The sequence below is a fragment of the Castor canadensis genome, chromosome 13 (genome assembly GCF_047511655.1).
Source record: "Castor canadensis chromosome 13, mCasCan1.hap1v2, whole genome shotgun sequence".
Taxonomy (NCBI): domain Eukaryota; kingdom Metazoa; phylum Chordata; class Mammalia; order Rodentia; family Castoridae; genus Castor; species Castor canadensis.
In genome coordinates this window covers 62,518,467-62,543,332 of record NC_133398.1, presented here as the reverse complement: position 1 = coordinate 62,543,332, position 24,866 = coordinate 62,518,467, and the positions used below count along the sequence as shown (strand labels likewise).

Sequence of the window (24,866 nt, the reverse complement as noted above, 5' to 3'; positions counted from 1 at the left end):
TATGTTAAATTCAAAACACACACAGAAGTTTTATAAGTCATTAGTGGATTCAATTGCATATGTAGAGAAAGTAGAAAGCAATAGAAAGGAGACAGAACTCAAGTTCTGTTGTACCTTGTATCTCTATCATTTTACTTTGTAAAATACATCAGGAGACTTACACACAATGGAACATTTTGCAGCAAAGAGGTTAAACTGTCTACACATACATGCACCTATATGAATGAATCTCATAAGCATGAGCTTGAGCCAATAAAATCAAATGCCGAAGATTATATTCTGTATGCTTTATATGAAAGCAGAAGTCATTGCATACTAGTAGGATTCAGAATTTGGGACTTGGGGTATGATTAGAGACTATGGATACAGATGGGTCATCCATGGTTTTAGTATGTCCTGTTTCCTGATCTAGTTTCTGGTTGCACAGATGCTTTCAGTTTATGAAATGTCATTGAACTGTACAGCTACTAAATATTTACTTTTCTGAATCCTATAATAAATTTTGAAAAATACTACTTGAAAAAGGAAAGAAGGGCTGGTATGGTCGCACACAACTGTAATGCAAGCTACTTGGGAGGAGAAGATGGGAGGGTCATAGTTTGAGGCCACCCAGCAAAAAGTTTGCAAGACTCCATCTCAAAAAAAAAAAAAAAAAGCCAGGAGTGGTGTTTCGTGTCAATAATCCCAACTACTCAGGAGGTAGAGAGAGGAGGATCACAGTCTGAGGTCAGTGCAGACAAACGTGCAGAGCCCATCTGAAAAATAAACTAATAAAAAATGTCTGACATGGTTCAAATGGTACAGCACCTGCCTAACAAACATGAGACTCTGAGTTCTAATTTGATTATTCCCCCCCCATAAAAAAATGAAAAAAATTCCTGAGGTAAAAATGGCATATTAATTTATCCTTAGCAGATGGTTTCATAAGTGCTTTTATATTTCCTGTGCCTTGCTGTTTGTGATATTTCACTATAAACAGATGAAACATGAACCAACTTAAATTAAGAATTATAGATAGGAGAGATATAGTCTGGGCTAGAGAGGATGGAGCAGGAAAATAAAATAAGGAGATCAGTAAATTGAATGTCTGTACAGGTTAGAAATACGTGGCTGTAGAAATTGGGCAGACCTGGAATACAGAGGAGTCAGACTCATGATTTACAATCTCTTCAAGTAAATCCTCACCTGGGACAAAGTTGTGGGGAAGTCATGTCTCCTGCAGCGGTACAGCCTGTTCACGATCTCACAGTATGTGTGATGTTTGGAACCTGTCTGGTCAACATTGATGGAAAGCAAATCGAACTGCAAATCTGGGCTATGGCTGGACAAGAGTCCTTCTATTCTATTACTTGTTCCTACAGCTGGGTGGGGCAGCTAGCATACAATTGTGAAAGGCCTTACCAGAAGTAAACCCTTCAACTACCTGAGCTTATAGCTAGGAGATGCCCACCTGCACTCTGGCTTCAACATGGCTTTCATGCTGATTGGGAAGAGTGACCTAGAATCCTGCAAGGATGTGCAGAGAGACCTTTGCTCAGGAGAATGGATCTATATTTGTGGACTCTTCAGTCAAAACAGCCTGCAATTGAAGAGGTCTTTATTACCACAGGCAAAGAAATATACAGGAAGATCTAGCAGAATTTATTTGATATCCACAATGAGGCAAATGGCATAAAGATTGGCTCCCAAAAGTCAATCTCTACCTCAGTGGAACCCAGAGCCTCTCAGTGGAACTCTGGCGACATAGGGTCAGACTCTGACTGCAGCTGACCCTCTGAGCCTGAGCTCTTTATTTTTCCTGGAACAGCTTCTGATCAGTACGCTTAGAGATTGAGGACTTGCTTACTTTGGCTGAGAGCATCTTTTCAAGGTTGGATGTTTTGCCTTTCTACTTAAAAGACCAAACAAGAATCTGGGCTCTTACTGCCCTGTCCTTCAAGGATTTGAACATTCTATATAAATTAGGGTCCTTTTCATCCTCACTTTAATTTCTACAAGGTTAGGATCAAACTTGATTGTCACAGTAGTTCAAAAATAAACAATTTCTTAAGCATCTGTAATCTGCTCCTTACCAAGAATTAGTAGCAAGGCTCAAGGACATGCTGATTGAACACTTGAGATGACCTGAATCTGGCTGGCTTTTGAATGACAGATCCTCTACCTAGAAATTTCATTGAGTTTTTTTTACTTTCATGTGTTTGGAGGTCAACTTGCCACTTCATAAGAGTTCTTGCAGGAGGAAGTTCCTTCTGTTTGCTCAAGGAAGTCGAGTGCTTCTCTACTACCCCATTGCTAAGGCTCTTAACATATCTGCACAACTTTCAAGAGCAGTGGAGTTGGTCCTGGGTCTATGGCCACTTCCCCTTACCTAAAATGATTCCTGTTCATTGTGTTTTAGAGACCAGATCTAACTTTGTAGTGTCTTTCACTAAACTGACCACTACTGTTTCATCATATTGACTTCTTAACTAGATCTGTTTGGATTTTCTACTCTAATTAAACAAATCTGCTTACTGAACATGGCATATTTATTCCTACTTCTGTCCACTTACAAATGCTCTCTACTAATGTTGGATTAAAAGTTCAACATTTTTCTTCTTTTAAGAACCCTTCAATGGTGACCTAAGACTTCTAAGCAATTATTGACATAGTGTTCCTTAACTTTCCTATGCAAGTTTTTCATATGTACATTCATTTGTATGCATATTACTATGTAAATATAGTTTATAGTTGTTCGATATGTGGACTCTGTAGCCTCAGAGGTTGTAAGCTGTTTGAAAGCAAGGTCCATGTCATTCCTTTATTTTTATTAAACACTCCTCCACCATTTCTTCGCAGGACTCTAGAGGAAACAGAAGGCCTTAGGGTCATTGCTTCATAATTCTATCAGTCTCTTCCATCTGCTTAAACTGTGTTCTGTATTGCTCATTTCCTTTCCTGCCTTTCTCAGGCTCATTGCCTCTGTTCCATGCAGCACATTCAGTCAGGCTGCCTGCTACCAAGCAGTCAGATAAGTGGCTACTTCTTCAGCCCTTCTTTTCACAGCCTTTAACAGGATCTTGGACAAATTTGTCTTTGCTTCAGTCATCATGCAGCTTCTGGGTCAGTTGCTATCTTTTTTTCCCTTGATGTCTCATTTTCTTCCACAGCACTGAGGTCTCATGAACTATTCCAGTCTTAGTTGTTAATGAATTGTTCTATCATAAAATATATTCGTGTATCAATAAAAAAAAGAATTACAAGTAGGAGATATCACCCATCAGCAGAGATGATAGGAATAAAGGAACCGGAAGCCCAGAGATAACAAGAGATCAGTTGATACAAAACCAAATGTGAATCCAGCCTCCTCACTTCTTTTTCCAGTTCAGTGTGGTATTCTCGAGATATGTTGCCACAAGATTTTCACTTGTTATTTTGGAAATTGATGCACTTCCGGCATTAAATCTTTTCTGGTGCCTTTACTCTATTTTATACTAATCACCAGTTAAGAACTTTGCCACCCTCCTGGCAGCTGCTGGAATTTGAAACATGGAGATCTGAGGTAGGTGAAAGGATGAGAATATTTTCTTTTCTGCTTTTCAGACTTTCCCACACAAGCCATCCCAAGCCTCTCTAATTTATAAGATACACCAGATGAGATCAAAGTCATTCGAAGAGGGACTGGCATTCTTCCTCTTTTTCATTCTCAAAAGGAAAACATAAGTCAAGTTAACACTATTAATGGATAACATGTTCCCATTTTCTCTGCCCTTTTGAAAAACAGACTGGGGTTTTATTTGGGAAATCAGTGATAGTTTGATTTTAAATGCACCAAGTATTTGGAAATTCTCTCTCAGATAATGGAACCTTCAAGCAGGGTGGGAGATATTTTCAGAAAGCCCAACAATACTTTACTAGCTCTGAGTCAACATAATAGATCGAATAAATGCCTTTTGTAACACACTGCTTACCTTATATATGAGCAGTTCCTGTGTCAGTGCACACCCTTCAGTACTGGATGATCTCAGAGTTTTTAATCCATGTCACTCAGTACATCACACTTATTTGTTGAATTTGATGACAATGAACCTTGCTAAATGTGAGATTCCTGTGGACTTCAGATGATTGTGCAAAGATGAATGGGAAAAGCCTTCAAGATTTAACCTTTATGTATCTTGAAACTAAGACAATAAAGAAGCTGATACATTCCACATAAAAGTTGGGTATTTCTCATCAGAGAGAGGTTGAGGAGCCCAGCAATTTTAATTCCATGGTTGAGCATAATCTGAAGAGCCTGTTAATATTTGCTGCCCCCTGTAGTTTGCTCTTAGAAAAACACTTAAAAATCAAGAGCTATTTAAAACTCTAGTTGCTCTTCTACATCTTAAGCACTTGTGGAATTTCATTCCCTATCTCTCTTCAATCCAGCTCCACACATCAGTGTTGACATGGGGCGAGGCAGGAAAATACTTCTATGAGCAGCAGTGATTTCATTTAAGTGAATAAACTGGGGGAAATGATTGCCTTTTAAACATGCAGATTGTATTATATGGAGAAAGCCTGCTCATATAAATATGATTTTCTTTAAAAAGGCAAAGGAAGCATCTGTTTATTAAACCACTTTCTCAATTTCCTATTGCCTTCAGAATTGGCACTGGGACATGATTGCCATTGTCTCCAAGCACAATAGCTTCTAATAACATTAAGCTTAAAATAATATAGTAGAACAGTACAGACTCGCGGTTGTTCATTTGCTGAAACTAATATAGATGGCAGAAATTTTACTCCGGCTTAAAGTAGCTTAAAATAACACACAGAACACTGGAAATTTAACACTGGCTCACTGATGAATGAAATTTCATTATAAAAGAATCACAATCTAATATCTAACTTTTGTAAAAATTTTGGAACTGGTTATCAGCATGAATAAATGCTAGGGCAGAAGGTAATGAAACTGTTTACTTTAGCAATAGATTAATGAAGAGTAGGTGTTCCTAAAATAATATCATCTCATAGTCTGTGAGACTGGAGTAGTTTTAGTTTTAATTTCATGATTCAATTGGTCTGCCTGTATGTAATCCCAGAAAGATTATAGAAGGGTGTGATTAATTTGTTGACTGATATAGCTTCCCTCAGGCACATAAAACATCTCCCCTAGTTTCTTCAGAATCTACATTATATAGATGTAGGATTGTTTCAATCACAAATGGATGGAAAAATTGATAATTCCAATCAAATTGGTAAAAAGAAAGAGACATCTATGATTTTTTTGAGATGAAGTAGAATTTTAAGCTAACTCCAATTTTACTGTTAACTGAAGTAATTAAATGATGCCACTTTCTAAGCAAATAAAAATAAATTAAAATATTTTCAGTAGTTTTCAAAATATATAAATTTCTGTTAAATGCATGAGGATACATCATATTTGTTGATGATCATTTTTACTGTAAAGTTATCCCAGTATAACATCAATGTTTCATTTTGAGGGAAAACAGAGGCTCAAAGCCACCATTCAAGAGATATTTATTAAATTCCCCCTGCTGGGGGATCTAATCTAGGGTGTGGGTATGTGCTCAGGGCACATGCAAACTAACTAATGGATAAATGAGTGAAAACTATTAGAGAAAATTACAAAAAGAGGATTGATGTTTCTGGGAATATTCAGGATGGTCTAACCATGGTGGTACACCACCATGGTGCAGGAGAGATGTGTTGTCAGAGGGGAGCAGAAAGTCTTCTTGAGGTTTGGAACATGAAGGAAAGATCTGAGAGGAGCTATCATATATTGATGGTGTCTGGTCAAAGGCAGTCACAGAGAACACATAAGAGGTTTTGGACCTGGTTCTAGAGATTTCTGATATCCCTGAAGGTATCCTTGGTCCTGAACTCCTCTGTATCATTAGAATAACATACGAAAGAATTTTTTTCCTCTTCTTGTTTTTTTTTTTTTAAACTGGTATCCAGACATGCATGTAATGTACCTTGATCATATTCACAGAAAGGAATTTCTTAGTAAAATGTACCATCTGGTGTGCCGGAAAATCTAACTGAATAGTGCATTCAGGGGTCCCAGAAAGGACCTGCCCAGAAGGAAAAAAAAAATTGGATAGAGAAGTTGGCAACTTGAAAAGAAACACTCTGCTAGAAAGAATGCTGAGTTGGATGAACAATTGATTGATTCCCTGTTGATTTTTTGTGTTGTCGTTTTTGGGGTACTGGAGTTTGAACTCAGGACCTCATGCTTGCTAGGCAGGTGCCCTACCACTTGGGCTACTCTGCCAGGCCATATTTCATGTGTGATTTATTTTCAAGATAGGGTCTTGCCGAGCTGGCCTCAAACTGATTCGACTCTCCTCTCTTCCTCCTGAGTAGCTAGGATTATAGGCATGAGCCAAGGGCATGAGGCTCACTGTTGATTTTTTTGTTTGTTTTTTTTACTGTGTGAAGTTTGGTTTTGGCATGAAACTTCTCTAGTCCTCAAATGTCTTGTTTGCAATGTGAAGATTAACAATACCTCTTCTGCCTTTGTCACTGAACCTTGGTGAAAAGTAAACTAGATAATGTAGCAAAAGTACTTTGTAAACAGTAAAATGCTCCATAAATCAAGGGCTTTGCTGTCAACATTCATGACACATCTGTGCTTCATTGGCTGAATCATAGCCATCATTAACCCTCTTCCCCTCTTCCCACAAATTCATTTCCATCTCTCTATTTCCTGAACTAAACCCACTCTTTTCACAAAATTTCCCTTTTTCTATTGTCAATCATAATGCATGCCTTTAATTCTGATGAACAGTTATACCACATTATCTACCTCCACTCATGTTCTTTTACATAAAGATCTGTTGCCACTCAGTTGCATTATAAACTCTTGAGAAAAAGTGAGGCTGTTTTTTATTTGTAAAATCATCAAGTAAGAGTCCCAGAACTCTCCTCTACTTAGAAAGAAAGAAGAAGGGTGAAGGAAAAATGAGAGTTATGGGAGGGTGGCAGAGCAGATTAACCCTGCCACAGGTAGCCTGGCTGCTCTCTGGTCCTTGACAATTCTCTAGTCCTTTTCATGACAATTATTTAAAAAATAAAGATGACAATTCAGACTTTTATCATATATGATTTGAGTTTAAATAATAGAAAATGGGACAGTAAAAGTATTGCAATCCATCATCTACATACAAAATGTTCAAAAACTAAAAAAAAACAAAGCTAGGTAAGATTTGTATTTTTAACCTCAAATGCTTTAAAGTAATAGAGTAGCTCATATAGAAGATGTGGATAAGGGTAAGATTTTGATAGATTTTTAGTTTGTTTGGTTTTTGTGTTTTGAGACAGATTCTTGCTATATTATTAACCAGGCTGGCCTTGAAGTTTCAATCTTCTTGTCTCAGCCTCCTGAATGCAGGAAGTATAGATGTATACCACCATGCTTGGCTATATATTTTTTTAATTCTCAGAAATATGCTGTTTTTTCCCCCTAGTGACAATGTATATTGCTAAACTATTGCTAACACTGGTAAAATGAGACAAAAATGGGAACCATACTTGTCAGCTAGCCAAGTCATTTGTAAAAGATCATAATAAGTACAGAATAATATATTTTTTCCTTGACACTGGGGATGGAACCTCAGGTCTTGTGCTTGCTAGTCAAGCACTCTGCCACTTGAGCTCTGTACCCTAGTCCTTTTGTTTTTGAGACAGACTCTCACTACTACCTTTGCCTGGGCTGGACTCCAACACACCTCCTATCTCTGCCCCACAGGTAGCTGGGATTATAGGCATGGACCACTATGCCTGGCTTACCTTTTGTTATGTAACCAAACACATATATTTTATATATAAGAAGACTACTTTCATTTTCTAACCCATTCATTGCAAAAGCAAAATATAACTAGGAAGGCAAATCAGAAAGAACACAATACAAATAGCATTTTAATAAAAGCAACGAGGAAAATTCATTGTTTTGGATTATTGGCATCAGTGATCCACCTATCAAATGTCTCCCTTCATAAATTTCTCTGTCAAATCATTTTATCTTCCTCATGTTAAGGGAGCTACAGAGCTAATGGGGACCCAAACAAGATGAAAAGATTATCTCCTGAGCAGGGCTTCTAGAGTCATGTGGTAGATGCTTTACAAAGGTCTAATCCAGAAGCACTATCATTACCACTCTGAACCTGGGTCCCTCCAGGTGTTTCCTTTAACTTACAACACTTTGATACTAAAGGTAACCTGCTGTCTTCAAGGAGAGTAAATTGAACATAATGGACTGTGTGTTTCTGTAATTTAAAAATTGATGGTGTTCTCAAACACTAATCCAAACCATTACACAATTTGAGAAACAGGACTAGGGTTCCACATTTTGTTGCTGCTGTAAAATAAAGATCAGCATCCCCTCCTCACCCCCAGTGTGGGTAGTCAACAGTTGTAGGTGACACTTGGATGGTGCCTTTAAGGTCTCAAAGCAGCAATTTTCTGGAAAAGTGCTTGCAAATCAAATTGTTTCCGTCTTTGCTCCCCCTGTCCTATAAGCGGTGGCTGTTTTATGGCAAGAAGCAGTTGTGGGAAGGTTGTTGAGGGCAGTTTTAAAGGAAACAGCCTGTGTTTAGGCTGGAGTAGCTGCTTGGAACCCACAAAAGTGAGTGTTTCTCCTTTTGTTTGCATTTGTGATATGTCACAATAGGGATTGCCAAATCTCACCCAGAGGCTAGTGTGTGCATGTTTAGGGGGTTTTCTTGGGTGGAAGTTAGCCACATACCTTGGACAGTGAAATGGGAGAAGTTCATGCTGTTATAATCTAAACACTAAAGAGGAACAATATTTGTAAAGTTTCTAGAATGGGAACAAATGAAAAATTTTGGAAGCATGAATCTTCATGAAAAAAACAAATCCAAGTTATTCCAAACATGATTGAACAAATATTAATTTTTGAGGGCATTTTAAATTTTTCTCTGAATTCCTTTACTAAGATCTTTGGTAAATATCGAGGTGTATCAAAGCATTACTAAGATGGGCAATGGGCTACATTAGACAACTACCACTGACCATTTCAGTGCAGTGAGTGGACTCACAAGGCATTACTGTATCAATCACTTGTCAAAAATGTCATTTCAGTAAAACAATTAGGTTCAAAGGTATTATCATAGAGGAAAAAGCATCATTAGAAGGCTCCCCATTTGAGCCACACCTCCAAGTTGTCTTTGATTTTAGGTTATTTTTCAGATCAGGTCTCCTGTTTTTGACCAGGACCAACCTCAGACCAAGATACTCCTGCCTTCAGCCTCTCTCATAGCTGGAATCATGGGAGATGCATGCCATCACACCTGGCTTATTTGTTGAAATGAGGTCTTGCTAACTTTTTGCCAGGTCTGGCCTCAAACTGTGATCTTTCTGATTTTCTGCCACCTGAGTAGCTGGAATTACAGGCATAAGCCACTATGCTCATCCTTGACATAACTCTTTGAATGTAACAAGAATATATTCTTAAAGGTGGCAATGGATTACCATATCATTAAACTATTTGACCATATGAATAGAGATGTTGACATTTAAAGAACATGGCAGCTAAAGATCATTTTGGTTAGACATTTCAAGATTCCTAACTGCCCATCTGAAAACAATATAATAAAAGACTTAAAAGCACAAGCTCAAACCTAGTAAAGAGCAAACACAGTTGGGAGTCGTGGTGCATTCCTGTAATTTTAGCTACGTGAAAGGCAGAGGCAGGAGGATTGTGAGTTCAGGGCCAGCCTGGGCCAAGTTAGTGAGACTGTATCTCCAAAAGCAAAGCAAAAACAAACAAAAAAGAGCTCAAGTTGTAAGAGTGCTTGCCCAGCAAGTGCAAGGATTTGGGTTCATTTCCCAGCACCACATACACACACAAAAAGAAAACAGAACAAAACAAACAAGCAAATAATACCACATTTCACAATGTATTGCATTGTACTGGTGGTCTGAGATTATTGCTTTGACAGTTATACTATTTTAATTTTAGAAAAATCAGTACTTAGATCAAGTAACTGTTTGGCCAGAGTTTGGGCCTGCGTACTATTGCTCTGCCAATTTTCAGGAATGACCAGTATAAGTAGGTTGGGTGGTGATGACAGGAAAAGAATGATAGCAGAGTGCGAGTATGCATAAGGCCTTTCTGTAGAGGCTTCAAAATGCTCACAAAAGACAGTCATGTTGAAAGGTAATAAACTCTATTAGCACTAAATGTGTGTTAAGCTTGGGTCAGGGTAGGAAATTCCAAAGAATTCATCATTGAATCAAATTCAGCTGTCAATAAAATGCTCAGTTTAACATACTGCAGCAATGCTGCTAATGACTATATTGATATAATTTTTATTTTTGGCCACAAAAACTGAAACTGGCAGCTTTATAGAACTTGCAGCTCTGTCTTAAATACAAGATAAGCGACAATCCATAGCATTGCTATTAGCAGGCTTTATCAGATTAGAAAAAGTGATACAGTAAAAAAAGGAGGTTAAGGAAAAAACTTAGAAGACATGCTAAGGGGAAATTAGAACAGATACCGAGAAGGGGCAAAAGATAGGAGCAATCAGAAGAGAGGCCAAAGAAGTTTTCAGTGAGCTTGATGGCTTCACTGGAACTCAGTACCTCTGCCCATACTCCAGAGTGTGCACCAGGACACAGGACCAATATCTGCACTTTCTATCCTCCATCTGATTGTCTCTGATGGACAAGAACCTGGCTCAGAGCCACCTATACTAGCCAGGCAAAGTTTCAGGAGAGATAAAAACAAGTTGATGGTGGAGTTGCCTTTCCTCAATGATGAAAAGAACATTGCTCATTAATATTAATGGTAATGTAAAAACAATGATACTTTTGTGGAACACTGTTAATTTGGCACATTTCTTCTCCACCTCTTGCTTCACAATAGCAGCATGTGACAAGTAGGGCAACACATCTTAACTCCATTAAAGCAAGTACATAATGCTTCATGAAGTTTAAGTAACTTTTCTAAACAGCCACCAGCAGAACAGAGATGTGTGGCTGGAACTTAGATCTGATTCTCAATACTTAGTTCTTTTCCTTGTATCTTTGTCCACTCCTAATTAAGAAGACATCAATCAGAAAAATTCCTTGGAACTACTTGGGAATGGCACCATTTTATTCATTGTTTTAAATTAGCATACTCTCCTAGGTCTCACTGCTCTCCTTGGTCTAACTCTGTAGTTTCCCCTTCCCAAATCATCATGGTGTTGATTTTCAGATACACAGAAAAGATTAGGAAATGCTTCTCTTCAACTGTAGTGAGAGGCACAGGCACAGGTACCAGCTCGATGACTTCACATTGACAATCCAGAGTAAATCTACAAATTTCTCTGAATGAGTGTTTCTTTACTCAGTCACCACCCCCCCACACTCTCTGCAGTGTTACCCTCCATTCTGTTACTATTAATTAAGTACTCTATTGTCATATTCTATTCATATAATCTATTTATTGATATGCTATTTACTAATGCTAATGTCATTTAGCCTTCCACTTGGGTTTCTAGGTATGTGGGTGTTGATGACACTTCACGTGCTAGAAGCTCTTAATATTCAATGTGTTGTTAGTGAACCAGCAACATCACCTGGGAGGTTGTTAGCATCTCATGACTAAGGTATACATTCAGACCTACTGGACCAGAATCTGCATTTTTAGCAAGATGTATGTTGACTTACATGTACTTTAAAGTTTGAAAACCATTGCCAAAAATCCTAAGCTTCTAAGAAACAGGAGAAACAAAGCTTAGTAAATCTGTCTATATAACACACTGTAGATGGTGGTTTAGAAACTCATTTGAATGCCTGGGTGTAGTCTTATACATCTGTAATGTCAGCTACCCAGAAAGTGGAGATTAGAGATTGGAAAGATTATGTGTTGAGGCCAGCTTGGCCAAAAAGTCAGATGGGGATGCAAGACCCCATCTCAATCTCTGGGTGTGATGGCGTGTGCCTGTGGTCTCAGCTACAGAGGGGCAGATATTGGAGGATCTCTGTCTGAGGCCAGCCTTGGGCAAAAATAAGAAACTCTAATTAAAAAATAGCTAAAGCAAACAAAGACAGGGGCATGGTATAAGTGGCAGGGTGCCTGTCTAGCTAGCCTGAGACTGTTAGTTCAAACTTCAATCCCAAAAACCAAATAAACAAAGAAAGAAAGATTCACATTGAATCTTCAAAATGCCTTTTGAAGTCTTTAAATTTTGATCCTTCAAAATTACCATTTGAGGGCAAGTATAATTTGATACATTTGGGGAAGTAATAGTAATGAAGGCATCAGATATTTTATTGTTTGGGTTTGTTCTTGTTTTATGAAGGCTTCACAAGTAAAGCCTTTGGGAAGGGAGGGAAAAATGAATTTACAATGAGAATAAAAATCTGATTTTGTCCTAGTTGTATTGAATAATAAAACACTACAGAGTGAAAAGTTCAGGAATTTTTCCAAACATCCTTCTGGGAAAGGTACCATACTAAACACTCCTTTTTTTTTTTTGACTTTTTAAGACAGGGTCTTGCTAATGCAGCCCAGACTGACTTTGAATTCCCTATTCTCCTGCCCCAGCCTCCTGAGTGATGGGATTACAGGTATGTATTTGGATGCCCAGCTTTAATCACCTTTTAATGACTTCAAATCAGTAGATATGAAAAATTTTTTCAAACAGCAAGGATGAATATTGCAGCACAAGTAACAGTTTCGACATAATGTGTCACCAAATATTGCGGAATATTTGTCAGCCTCCTTAAAATAAAAGCAAACAAAGACTTCAATGGTACATATTACTGCATCCAAGTAAGTAATTAGCAATAAGTAACTATTTTCAGTGGCCCTTAGTTTCCTTACCAGTAAAACTAGCGTAAACTTTCATGATCACCTGCTTTTAAAATCTCCTGGGTATTTGATTACTGTATAAAAGACTGTTTTGTGAGGTAATATGCCACACATGAGTTGGATAAAGTTCATTGTAATAATATTTGACCTAAATCTTGTTTTATGTTCTAGTTATTTATATATTACATCCCTCCATTTTCTAAAAAATAAAATTCAAGGCAGTTTAGAGTAGCAAAATTCAAGGAAATAAGCCTAACCTTGTTCATTTACATGTGATTCAATTACTTGGCTTTTTTTTTTCTTTTTCTTTACTTTTTAAAAATTTTTGATTTTTTTATTGTTGGGCTGAGTGGGTGTACATTGTGGCATTTATAAAAGTTCTTGCAATATATCAAATTAATTTTTCTTCCAACATTTTTATTTTGAAAAAATGGTGGCTATTTTGCAATGTGTGCTTTATTGTTCTTTCCGTCTTACTTATTCTGCACTTTTTTTGTGGGACTGGGATTTGAACTTCATGCTTGCAAGGCAGGCTCTCTACTGCTTGAGCCACACTTTCAGTCCATTTCGCTCCAGTCATTTTGGAGATGGGGTTTCTGAAACTATTTGTCTGGGCTGGTCTCAAATCACAATTCTCCCGATCTCAGCCTCCCCTGTAGGTAGATAGGATTACAAGCATAACCCAATGGTGCCAGATTCTACATTTTTTATGAGTTAAAGTTACCATGATACTTTACACTTAAATATTATGTTTATCTCTTAAGGGTTAGGGCATTTTTCACATAACTACAATTAAGTTATAAAACCCAGAAAATTTAATACTAGTAGGATGCAAGCATGTAATGTGTAAGCTATAGTCAAGTTTCTAACAAGGAATTTTATAGTTGCTTATTTTGCAATTTTGGATCCAATTAAATGCTACACATTGCCTTTAGTTAGTCATGTTAAATATTGTTTACAAAGCATACAAGGTGTATTATTTTGACCTTTTGATACTTTTCTAAAAGAATAAAAGAACTTGCAAAGAAGTTCCCATATTTGATTATATACCCATAATATATATCTCCATCAAATTGAGGTAAAAATCAACTAAACCAAATTTTCTCTGATGTATAAACACACATACAGTTTTTTTCACTGAAATGAGCATGTTTGGACATTTTTTTGGTGTGCATACACATTAAAATAGGCTAAAGATATAAACTTGAAACTTGGCAAGATTGTAAGAAAATAAGGCCAGAGTTAGAAGAATCTTCAAGATTTAAATGACATGAATGATTAGAAGTACAAGTAGACAAAAACAGACAGAACATTGTCTGCCTTTAAGGTCATCCTTACCAGTCATTTCCTCTGATTGGGTGGCCCAAAGTCAAGATGAAGTAAAAGGGCTTAATGTATCATGTAAATCAATCTAATGTTTATGATTAAAACAAATCAAGCAGTTCCAGAGTAAAGAATTCTGTGGTGATTTTAATTTGGCTGTGGATTGTATTTCTATTCCTGTTTTCATAGATATGTATAAACTTGGCCTTTCCCTTGGTTGTCTTCTCATGGGCTCTCTCTGGTTGCCCCTGGAAGTGCTATTCTTTGTGTGTTCATTATGGCCATCCAGATACACTGCTTTCCTTTGCATGTGAAAAAACGATGGGAGACTATGAGCATACTTCTTCCTTTTTGGACTAGCCCAGGATAATTTGTTTTGATACAGGATATTGCCCAACTTGATGGATTTCGTCACAATGACCCTACAGAAACAAGTTAAGTCTGTGTTGCTGATTTATACTATACATAACACATGCAAAAATAAATATTATTCTAAGCCAGCTTCATTTGGGATGCCAAAGTTTGCCTTCCAAGTTTAATTTTAAGTGTGCATAGTTTAGGTTTATATTTCATTTTCATTTTCTTATGTGCAGATAGATCTGTATGTATATCCAAAGCTCAGAGAGACACATGGCAAATATTTTTTGAATGCAACTTGAACATGGTGAAATAAATATTTTAAAGGATCTATGCTTTGAGTTTGGACATTTTCCTAACCAGATGATGATTTCCACCCTTTGAAATGCCATTTACACAAATATCTTTATTTTTTCATTAAAATCATGACTTATAGAATGTTAGAAGTTTGAATGATAAGGGACTTCCCTTTTTTGGCACTTGTTGGAACAAAGTAACTACTCTACCTTGTCCTAAAATTATTTTATAATTAATTTGAATGAATTTAGAATAGAATGCAGTGCAGATGGTTTCTAACTCTATCACTTTACAACAGCATAACTTTGAGGACATTACTTGGTCTTAATATAGCTCATTTTCCTTATCCTAGCCATAAACTATCTTCTTCAAAAATCGATCACAAAAGTAAATGAGATAACATTATGAAGCACCAACAGAAGATAAGTGATGAACAAAGATAGGAATTGTCAATTTTTATATTTATTACATTGCTTTTCACTATTAAATATAGTATAGTAGGAAACATTTAAAAGAAACATTTAATAATTAATCAAGACTTCATTCTGACTAGATACCATGAGCTCTAGATACCATGTCCTCTATAAAATAAAATGGGACTTCTAAGCACAGAAATCTAAAAGGGTAACAAAATTTATTTTCGAACAACAACTAGAAAACTAAACAAAACTATGAAAAATAACCAACTGAAAGCAATGATTCATGAAAAGTGCTAAACTTCAGGTAAGAACTGTGGGAATCTGGCATTAATGCCTTGGGTTTTCTCCCATTTATCCAGTCACTTTCTCGCTCCCCACCTTGTTAGTATGATGCTTCTATTATGTTGGGGTTGTCTGTTAAAATCTGCATCTTCCCTTGATTTGAAAAGCCCAAGCCTAACAGCTTTAAGACTGTTTGGGACTACTTTAAAATAGTCCTTATAAATATGTTCAAAGAAAAGAGTCATAGTTTAGAACCAAAGGGAAGCAAAGCACTGAATTAACAAATAGAGAATATAGATTCAATAACAAAAAAAGTCAGATAGAAATTTTTGTGTAGAAAAGTAAAATAACAAAGATAAGAAATTTACTGTATGGACTTAATATAAATGTGAAACTGAAGAAGGAAGGAAGAATCAATGATTCTAAATATACATAAATAAAAAATTTTCAATCTGAGGAATAGCGAATAAAAAAATTAAATAGAAATGCAGCTCTAGAAGTCTGTGAAATAATTTCATACACACACACACACACACCCACACACACACCTGCAAATTCCAGAAGAAAAAATTAAGAATGAGAGGAATAGGAAAAAATTAAGGAAATGGTTAAAAGTGTTCTGATTTTGAGGAAAAACTATCAGCAGAATCAAGAAGCTTCAATACCACACATATGACAAATACACTGTGATCCTCACCTAGAGAAAACAGAGCCACACAGTTAAAATCCAAAGCTAAGGAGAAAATGTTGAAAGCAGGAAGAGAAAGAAGACTCTAACTTCACATAGGAAAGCAACTATACAATGAATGCCTGGATTCTTATCACAAATGGTGGGGCCAAAAGACAGTGGGAAAAAATATTCAAATTGCAGAAAAGTGCTTTCCTAAGTATTCAATACTCAGAAAAATTATCTTCAGAAAAATGAATATGAAATAAAGGTATTTCAAGACAAAGACTAAGATTTTTTTTTATAAAATACTCACAAAAATAATAGATTCCAATGGACTGTATTAGGAAATGGCACCAAGGTGTACCTCAGACCCACAGTTAGAAGTGAAGGCACTAAATTTAATATAATTGAAACCATTAAAAATAATTTCTTTGATGATAATGGAGCTAAATTAGAAATCCAACAACAAAAGAAAATTTGAGATATACTCAAATAAGAAGGAAATTAAACAACACACTTTTAAATAACCTGTATGGACAAAAATGAAACTAGGTCCATGTTTTTTATCTTGTACAAAAATCAGTTCAAAATGGATAAAGGCCCTTAATATAAGGCCTGAAACTTTGAAACTAGTGCAATAAAGAGCAGGGAGTACAATGGAATTAATAGGCATAGGCAATGACTTCCTAAATAAAATGGCTCAGCAAATAAGAGAAAGGACTGACAAATGGGACTAAATGAAATCACAAAGTTTATGCATAACAAAAGAAATGGGCACCAGATTAAAGAGGCTACCCATAGAATGGGAGAAAATCTTTGCCAGCTATACATTTGACAAGGAATTAATAGCCAGAATATTTAGGGAGTTCAAAAAACCAAACTCCCCCAAAAATCTATGACCCAATGAAGAAATGGGCAAATGAACTGAACAGAGCTTTTTATTTATTTATTTTTTTCATTTTTCTTTTATTATTCATATGTGCATACAAGGCTTGGTTCATTTCTCCCCCCTGCCCCCACCCCCTCCCTTACCACCCACTCCGCCCCCTCCCTCTCCCCCCCCAATACCCAGCAGAAACTATTTTGCCCTTATTTCTAATTTTGTTGTAGAGAGAGTATAAGCAATAATAGGAAGGAACAAGGGTTTTTGCTGGTCGAGATAAGGATAGCTATACAGGGCATTGACTCACATTGATTTCCTGTGCGTGGGTGTTACCTTCTAGGTTAATTCTTTTTGATCTAACCTTTTCTCTAGTTCCTGGTCCCCTTTTCCTATTGGCCTCAGTTGCTTTTAAGGTATCTGCTTTAGTTTCTCTGCGTTAAGGGCAACAAATGCTAGCTAGTTTTTTAGGTGTCTTACCTATCCTGAACAGAGCTTTTTAAAAAGAAGTCCAAATAGCCAAAACACATTGTATACACGTATGAATAAATGTATAAATAATTAAAAAAAAAGCCACATGAAGAAATGCTCAGCATCCCTGGCCATAAAGGAAATGCAAATCAAAACCACACTAAGATTCTGCCTCCCTCCTGTTAGAATAGCTATTATCAAAAACACAAGCAACAACAAATGTTAGTGAGAATGTGGGGAAAAAGGAACCCTCATATACTGCTGGTGGTAATGTAAGCTAGTACAACCACTATGAAAAACAATAAGGAGGCACCTCAAAAAACTAAAAATAGAACTGCCAAAGGATAACACTTCTAGAGATATACCCCAAGGAATGTAAGTCAGGTTACAATAAAGACTTCTACAAACTCATGTTTATTACACCATTATTCACAATAGCTAAGCTATGGAAACAGTCAAGATGCCCCATTACTGATGAATGGATTAAGAAAATGTGGTATTTATACACAATGGAATTTTATTCAGCCACAAAGAAGAATGAAATTTTGTCATTTGCAGGTAAATGGACGGAACTGGAGAACATCGTCTTGAGTGAAGTTAGCCAGGCTCAGAAAACTAAAGGCCTCATGTTTTCTCTCATATGTGGAATATGGGCCCAATAAAAACACAAGCAATAGTATAAAAAACAGATTATGCTAATGGGAGGTCACATACAAAGAGAGGGAGGGTAAAATAAGGAAGTTAAGAAGGTGAATGTGCTTCCTACACAAGAATGAATACAGAATTTTTAAACCTGTTGAAATCATCATAAGAAGGGGACTAAGGTAGAAAGGAGAAAAATAGAGGGGATGAACCAATTCAGGTTATTATATATATATATGGAAACGTCACAATGAAACACCCTATATAGTTATATTAAATAAACAAAAATGACTTTTTTTTAAACAACAAAAAAAGCAGAGAATAGGAAGGCAAAACAAGTCCTGTCTGGGGGATGGGGGAGCAGGAGGATATAATGGAAAGGGTCAGAGGATGACTATAATGGAAATATTATGTACTCATGTGTGTAAATGGAAAAATGAGACCTGTTGAAACTATTCCAGGAATGGGACGGGGAGGGGAGTGGAGGTAAAGGAGAATGATGGAGGGGGTGAATTCAACTGTGATATATTGTAAGAAATTTTGTAAATGTCTCAATGTACCCCCAGTACAACAATGATAAAAATAAAGTATAAAAAAGAAATTAAAAATATTTTAGCTAAATAAAAAAAGAAATACAAAATTATAGAAAGCAGCTAATGTGTTTGGAGGATGACATATAACGTTGTATACCTACATCAGAGAAAGAGCAAGAGCTCAAATCAATACACTAAGCTTCCACCTTAAGAAACTAGATAAACAAGATCAAATTAAACCAAAAAATAAGCAGAAGAAAGAATAAAAAATATAGGGGGAATAAATGAAAGAGAAAATGAAAAAGCATTATAAAAATTAATGAAATCAAAGTTGGGTTTTGGAAACATCAAGAAAAGTGATGGGCCTTTAATAAGATAAGCTAAGAAGAAAAGAGAGAACATAATGAGTGCAGTGAAGACCAAAAGAAGCGCTACCACTACTGATCCTATAGAAATCAGAAGCCCTAAAATTCAATATCATATTAACAACCTTAGGTAATATATAATTTTATATAGTGACTATGTATAATTATCTATAATATAAAACATAAAATCATGAACATTTTGAAAACAAATTATACAACTTAAATTACAGTCAAAACAAAACTATCTTAGAAAAAGACAAACTTCAAGAAAGATGCACAGGCCAAAACTGACTCAAGAAACAAGAGAAAACCTGAACCTGAAATTGACATTTACAAAGAAAGTAAATTGCACTTGTAATTAAAAGTCTCACAAAGAAAGTCTAGTACCAGATTGCTTGATCAGTGAATTCTGTCAGTTCAGCACTTTTACATAAACTCTTTCAGAAAATAGATGAAGAAGGAACACTCCACAATTCATTCTGTGATGCTGGTATCTCGAAATCAAAACAAAACAAAGATTTCACAAGAAAATAAAACTATTAACCAATATTGCTTGTGGACACAGACACAAAATATTTTGAGAAAATATCAGCAATTTAAACCTACTCACATGAATAATGGATTATACAGCTTAACCAAGTGGAATTTAGCCCAGGCATAAATATTGGCTTATTTTTCCAGATTCAATTAATGTCATAAGCTTTACTAAGAGAAAAAGGACAAAAATCAAATGATAATATTATTAAATACAGAAAATTTTTTGACAAATCAAACACCCATTCTAGATTAAAAAACTTTCAATGAACTAGTAAAAAAAGGATTGCTTCAACCTGAAACAGCATACTGCAAAAGCAAAACAAAACAAAACAAACAAAAAATCAAAACTATAGCTAGCCTAATACTTAATGATGAAAAAATAACTGCTTTTCTCTTCGGATTGAGAACAGCAAAGATGTCTACTATTTCTGCTGCTCTTAAACATTATTCTGGAGGTTCTACACAATGTAATAAAGCAAGGGGGGCAGTGAGGAGGGAGAATGAGGGAGATAAAAGATCTTAAAGGTAGAAGTGAACCTTTCTTTTTTTCACAGATGACATGAAATAGCATGTAGCATACCCTAGGGAATCCACCAAAAAGCAATCTACTAGAACTAGAAAATGAATTTAGCTATACCATGTGTTATAAAATTAATATGTGAAAATTAACTTTGTTTCTATACATTAGCAATGAACAATTTAGAAAAGAAGTTAAATAAGAAATTCTGCTTACAATAAAATAAAAAGAATAAAATGAACAAAGGAAACATAAGCTTTACACACAGATAATTCCAAAATGTTGCTCCAAGGTATTAAAGAACCTATTACAAAATGAAGAGGCATTCCATGATTGTGGATTGGAAAACAATGTTGTTAACAAAGCAACTCTTCCCCAGATTAATCTGTAGGTTCAACATAATCTCAAGCCAACTCCAAGCAAGCATTTATTTATAGAAATATTTAAATGGATATGAATGCAAAGGAACCAAAACAGCTAAAAAACTTTTGAAAAGGTGCAATAAAATTGAAGAATTTTCATTGTTTGTTTAAGAATTTACTATGAAGAATGTGCTATTTTCCTGAGAATGGACATACAGACTATTGAAACAGAAGTGAGACTCCAGAAATAACCCTTATGGATAAGGTTAATTGATTTTTTGTTACAAAAGGGCCAAGAAAATTTAGTTGGGAAAAGATGGTCTTTTCAATAAATAGATTGAGAGAATTGAATATCTATATGCAAATAAACAAAAAATGAGAGAGAGAGTGAAAGTGAAAATACTTTGACACTTATTTCAAACCACACATGAAACTTAATTAAAAATGAATCATAGACCCCAAATCAAAAGCTATAGCTACAGTAATTTTAGAAGGAAACATAGGAGAAATTTTTTATGACATAGATTAAAGCAAATCTTTCTTAAATATGACACCAAAAGAATGACCCACAAAATAAAAAATCAGTAAGTTGAATTTTATCAAAACTTAAAATTTATCTTTAAAAGTTGCCACTAATAAAGTGGAAAGTGACTCATATACTGGGAAAAATATTTGCAAATTATATTTCCCATAAAGGATTTATATCCAGAATATATTAAGAATTCTTAAATCTCAAAAATAAAAGACAACTCAACTATAAATAATTAAATGGCTTTTATAGATATTCCACCATAGAGGATACATGAGTGACTAATGTAGTATGACATTCTACTTCATTAGTCATTAGAAAACTCCAAACTCAATCTATAATGACGTGCAATGATAGCCCACCAAAATGGCCATAGCGAAATAAAGAAATAATAGCAGGTGTTGGTGAGGAGGTGGAGAAAGTAGAATCATCATACTTTTCCAGTGGAAATGAAAACTTACTCAGCCACTGAAGAAAATGTTTAGACAGTTATGTCAAAATTTCAAAAGACTCCCCAGATGACCTAAGAATTCCATTGCTAGTTGTTTACCCAAGAGAAATGAAAACATACGTTCATGCAAAAATATGTGTGCACATGTTCACAGCAACATTATTCTTAACAGGACAAACTGGAAACAGCTCACGTGTCCATTACCTGGTGAGTAAAGAAACAATCTGTGGTATATTCACAGAATGATTAGTGTCCACCAATAAAAATAGTGAACAACTGACAAATCCTAAAACACAGATGAAGCTCAGGAACATGCAAAGTGAAAGAAACCAAACAGACACAACTTTTTGTTTACATGAGCTTTCTAGAAAAGGCATATTTATAGAGACAGAAAACAGATCAGTGATTTTGGGGGACCAGGGTAGGAATGGGAGTTTGGGGGTGATAAGAATGTTTTAAAAATTGATTGTGGTGATAGATACAAAATACTTGAATCCCATACTATAATGGTTGGTTTGTATGGTATGTGCATTATACTTTGCTAAAGTTATTAAAATGAAAGAAAATGCTTTACTAAAAATTAAAAAGATTAATTCAGACAGTAGATAATTTCTTAAGAATTATATTTATTGTTTAAGAAAAATGAGAATTAAATGTGGAGCTAAATGATTTAGTTTAACTCTTGGCCTAGTGAATTTCTGTAGAACCTTGGTCAAGTTAGCATAGGTAATGCTTAGTTTCTGAACTGATAGGAAAAAAGATGATTATACTTACATTTCTCTTTGAAGTCCACTGTTACACGGTTCAAAAGAGATATGAAGGTGATTCATGAAGCATAAAATACCATATAAATGTTAATTATAGTAATGGTGATATTGCCTATTCAGCCATCTGTTTTCAATAGTTTGTTTTGTTCTTACATTTAAAGTCATTGTGGCCTTCCACCCTGCCATTTTGAGATTACCATTGTAATGCACTGGCCTCTTTTTCAAAAGAAATACTACAGAATTTTCTTTTAAAAAGACACTTTATAATATGCTGGGATCATTATACAGCACATGTATGTGGTCGCAAGTGATTGGCAAAAGGATAAAAAGGAAAATACCATGTATTCCATACATATTTATAGGATAAAATGTGAGTGTTTGTTGCCTTTGGAGTCATGGCTATTCCTAGGATTTGCCGTTTTAAGACATTGCTGAAGGCATCCCTTTGGTGTATGCTCACAAATATATCAAAGGTAAAGAACTAAATGAAAAAAGTAAATAAAGCATTCTGTGGCATCAATTTGTTTATATAAAATCTCAAAAATCAAGCAATGTATATTATTTACACATGACAAGTTCTATTCTGAGTCTGTATACATCTGGCATAGTTCGTATTTTCCTTTAATTTAAATGAATAAGTGTTATAATGATTGCCTTCCATTTAATTGCTCTACATTGGTAATCTTCTGACCCAAATTTAGGAATGTGTTTAGGAAGAACAAGATTTTTAGTAAGGCATACTTCCCTTCTTCTACTCCCCATTCTTTGCCTTGTCTTTCAAAAGAAGACAGTTTAGGAAAAGTTAAAAAAAAATCTTTGTTATCAGTGCTCTGCAGATAAATGTTTATACTTTGGTGGGCAGTGAAGGCGGAGGCTGAAAGTCAGTGAGAGATAGTGGTTATAACTGGCACTAGGGCGAGAGGATTGAATGCTGACCCTTTTGAAGTATTGCCTGTTCACTTATTCATTCGTTTGACATTTATTAAGTACCTACTTCATGATAGCATTGTGCTAGGTTCTGTAAAAGTAATGGTGGATAAAAAGACATATGGGGCTTTTATTCTCAGAGAGAGCTCACTTTAACCAAGGATTCAAATATTAATTATGTAATTAGACTAATGAATATGGACTATAACTAAATGTAAATACTCTGAAGAAAAGAAGCATGTTTCCTGCATTGACATACTTAGAGATTTACAACTCAAACTAATTTTTTTTTCCCAGTGTTGGGGATCAAACTTAGGGCGTTGTATAGGCAAACACTCTTATCACCGAGGTATATCCCCAACCCTAAAATGGATGGTTTATTAACACAATTCTTGTCCATATGACAAACCTGTTTTCATTTCAATGATATTGATGTTATAGCTGTCAACAATTACGATTTTATTCTTTAATTTTAAAGTAAACAAGACAGAATACATTTTTAATTTGAAGATATTACTCAGATCAAGGAAAAATATTCCATATGAACTAAAATTTGTTCTTAGCAACAAAAATATTACACTTTGCTATTTGTGTTATTTTCCATTTGAATATTTAAATAGAAACAAAAAAGTTCAAGTGGTCACAAAGGATTGTAGAACTGAAACAACTTACAAAGTTTCTTTCACTTATATTTACTGTGTTATCATTGCTTATTTGGAATTTACTATTTAAGTTCAGAAATATGTAGAGTAATAGGGTTTCAGACACACCTGTACCTGAGGCATGCTGTAATGACTGTGGATGGTTAACAACTTCTTTTTTTTTTAGCAAATGTTTGTAACTGAGTTTATAACAAGGACTAAAAATATAATTAGGAGTTCTCCAAATGAATTCCTAGATAGAATATAATGCTTAGCAAAGAACATTTTTAAACAACACTAATTTGCAGTGTACATTACTATTACTCAATAGTAATCCTATCAATTGTTTGGAATTTAGACCAAAAAATAAAAGATTTATTCAGAAAAGACATTGTTTAGAACTGGTGCTGCAAGGTACTAATAAGAATCACACCAATCTGTAGTGGGTTTTTTGTTATTGTTATTAAACTTTCTACCATCAATGTACCCTAATTGCTTACACCCTGGCAGACTCTGTCATACCTTCCTTGGTACACCACAGATGCAATGAGAGCACATAAATAACAGAAGGAACTGAACCACAAAGCATGTGCCAGACCTTCTGAGAACACATGTTCAAGGAACTGCAAAACATCTAGTGTGATCAGTGCTAAAAAAGCAAGGGAGAGAGTAATGTTATAGCAAGTTGGAGATGTGTACATGAAGCTATGCAGAGACTCAGATGCCATATTTGAGAATTTGATCTTTATCCTAAAAACAATAGAAAAGGTTTATGATAGAGAAATCAGAATAGGATGAGAGGTATCAGAATAAGATCAGTGTTTTGAAAAAATCAGTCTAATTAGCTACAGAGAACAGATTGGATAGAAACCAGTATCCATGGGGATCAAGGATTCTACAACACTGCTATGTGTAAAAGACAGGACTCTTCATGGGGACAATTGAATTGAGGCAAGGTGACTCATGACAAGAGCACTTACAGGAAGCAAGATCCATGGTGATTACTGATACACTTGATATAGTAGTTGGTGAGAGACAATAGTATGTGTGTATTTCACTCATGTGTACATGCAGAGAGATAGATA

General features: G+C 35.3%; 1 protein-coding gene and 2 pseudogenes across 19 annotated transcripts in view; 1 reads left to right on the top strand and 2 right to left on the bottom strand.

Moving 5' to 3' along the window:
- Nucleotides 1-24,866, bottom strand: part of Ptprd (protein tyrosine phosphatase receptor type D) — a 1,026,094-nt gene that overhangs the window by 552,274 nt on the left and 448,954 nt on the right. The gene's annotated exons all lie outside the window — the stretch shown is intronic.
- Nucleotides 1-24,866, bottom strand: part of LOC141415434 (peptidyl-prolyl cis-trans isomerase FKBP2 pseudogene) — a 275,717-nt pseudogene that overhangs the window by 15,050 nt on the left and 235,801 nt on the right.
- Nucleotides 1,154-1,893, top strand: LOC109674715 (ras-related protein Rab-2B pseudogene; annotated as a pseudogene).